Source organism: Rhea americana, unplaced genomic scaffold (genome assembly GCF_003343005.1).
Source record: "Rhea americana isolate MKP2758 unplaced genomic scaffold, rheAme1 scaffold_2, whole genome shotgun sequence".
Lineage (NCBI taxonomy): Eukaryota > Metazoa > Chordata > Aves > Rheiformes > Rheidae > Rhea > Rhea americana.
In genome coordinates, this window is record NW_028186149.1 from 6,573,123 (window position 1) to 6,575,969 (window position 2,847).

A 2,847-nucleotide genomic window follows, 5' to 3' on the forward strand; every position below is an offset into this window, starting at 1 on the left:
GATAAAAAGTTTATAAGTTGGTTGGGTTCTTGTTTTCCTTTTTCCATCATTAACATCATTAATATAAGCTATCAATAACCCTGTCGTTTGGAGCATAGCTTCACAGTATTGATCCGCGCAGCTATTCATCTCTGCCATAGAAGACACGGAATAATTTTCGCATTAYAGTAGCTTAGATTTGCTTTTAATTCATATTTAAAGCGGCAACTGGCTCTGTGGAGCTCTCTGCGAAAGACTAGAGGCGCCTAATTAATAATAAGTTAGAAACGAAGGAAGGCACCAGCGGATAAATAATTAATACAGACATCTCTGTCTCTTTGAATATTGCTACTTTAAAAATTTAGACTTACCAGGGCCATACTGTAAGTCTGCAAGTTATATTGAGGAGATGATTTAAGAACGCTTTTTTATTTTTTTTCCTGAAATACAATGCTAAATTATTTACGGTGTTTTGCAATCTTCCCTAAGTTCCTTCATTATCAAGCGCGGCGGTTTGCTCCGGGGTGCGGGAGAGCGCGGCTGCAAAGCCGGACCCGGCGGCCGCCCGCGCACGGGCAGCGCCCTGCCGGGCTCGGGGCTCCCTTTGTGCCCCGCTCGCCCACTTTCCTTCCCCGAGCCCCGGAGGAAACGCGGCCCCGACGGGCGTAGCGCACCCCTGACCCGCCACACCTGCAAAACCTCCGGGGCGGGAGGCTCTGGCTGGCCCGATGGGGTCCTTGGCCCGACGGTGGAGGCTGGCGGGCAGGGGGAGCACGAGCCTCGGCACCGCGTTGCTGCTGCCTGCGGGGCCCCTCGGCAAAGGAGACGCTTTGGCAAGGCGAGGGGCGAGAAAGCAGGCTGGGCCGGGGGCGCAGAGCCGGGGCCTCGCACGCCCCGTCGGGGCCGAGCGCAGGGCTCCGCCGTGCCTGGCCGCAGCTGGTCCGGCGGTGCGGCGGAGGGGGAGCCAGGGTCCCCGCGGGACCCTGCAGCCCCCCCCCAAAACACACACACACACACACACACACACACCGAGCCCCGCAAGCCCCCGGACCCCCAGCTCCGGCGGCTGGACGGGGCCCTGCCCCGCTCGGCGCGGCCTTTGAAGCCTCCTTTTCTGTGCCCGGCCCGCGACAGCTGGCGGCGTTTTGTCACCGAGCGAGCTGCCAGGACGCTCGGCAGGGGAAAGTCCGCCGAAGTTAATCCCCGCGGCAGCTGCCGGCCTTGGGCGCCTCGGGGCCACCTTTGACACGCGGGCCGGCCGCGCCGGCTGCCTCCGAGCCAACAGGTTTCACCCTTCCGTCGGAGCCGGGTTTGCACGCCCGGCCACCGCCCCGCCGCGGCTCCTCGCGCGGGCCGGGCCGGGCCGGGCCAGCGGGGCCGCCCCGTCGGGGCGCTGCCCGGGCCGCCCGCTCGGGCCCCGCTGCCCGCGCTGTGTTTGGTGGTGTCAGGCGGGAGCTTGCGGCCGTTTCCTTGTATCGATAGCTCGGGTGTGAAAGGCGCACACACGCASCCCAACTCACACAAGCGAAGTTGCGCTCTGAGTCCGCTCTGAGTATCTGCTGATCAAATAAAGACTTAAGGGCGGTAACGATTATTCTGTTAAATATATGGTACTTGACTGCACAAGCCGTAATTGATTAGAGCACCGAAAAGGTTTGTCTGCGGCGCTCCCCGCCGCCCTGCGCCGCCGGGCCGGAGGCTCCCCGGGCGCGGCGGCGGGGCCGGGGGCCCGGGCCTCGCTCCCCAGCCCGACCCCCGCGCCCCCCCGCCGGGTCTCTCGCGGAGCCGCAGCATCGCGGGCGCGGGAGTACGGGGCGCCGGCTCTGCGCCCCTCTGCGCCGGCACCAGCGGCTCCTTCACACCAGGCTCACGCCGAAATTTATATATATACATACATACATACATATATATATATATACACACACACACATAATATATATATAACTTATAGATGGAAATGGGGGGATTAATCGCAACTCTTTTCCAAGATTAGAAATTGCAGCCCTGGACACGGGCTGCCATGTCAAAGAACGACAGATTTTTTTTTTTTTTACGCTCCCTTCTCGAAGAAAAATTTGATTGAGTTATTTCCTACAAACTCGGGGGAGTAAGTTATATTTGCTGTGATATTTGCTTTGGTAACTAACCGCTAAACTTGTGTAGATCAAATATTTGTAATTAAACTGTAAATTGTATACAGATATGAAGAATGAAGAAGCTGGCAACTTTTCGATTAGATTCGTGACATCATCTCGTGTTGGCCTAGGAAAAAAACACAGCCGTTCCTTTCGGTCTTGAAATGTTCTTGATGATTTCATTTTATTTAAACCTAAACATTTTCTGCGATCACTAATTGGGTTTTAGGTCTATTTTTGCTTCACTCGTAGATCCAGCTTTCCTTATCTACCCATCGCTATGAGAAATGGAGATAATGTTACCGTTAACATTACAGATTTTCAGAGAGACGTGGCAGCTTTTCAGGATGGGGGAGCAATTGGAGAGGTATGAACTGTGCGGGATCTGCATGTAATCTTTAGCGCAAAAAAAGAAGAAATATCGAGGAGTTTCAGGCGAGCAAGGAAAACAAACGGATGGCAGKAACGGATGCCTTTCGGAGAAGTGTTTAAATGGCTCTGAATTTCATCATAAAAAATTACAAATGTGTATATCTTTTATTTCAGGAAATAAACAAGCTGTGGAAAATCAAACTTTATAGGAAAAAAATAAAAACTCATCTTGTTCGCTTCGAGGCCGGATACTCAACGCGCTTAGCGGATATCTGCCGAATCGTGAACGCTCCGCAGCAGCGGGCGCGCCCGCCGCGCACGGCCCCCCGGGCGCCCACGGCCAGCGCGACGCGGGTCCCCG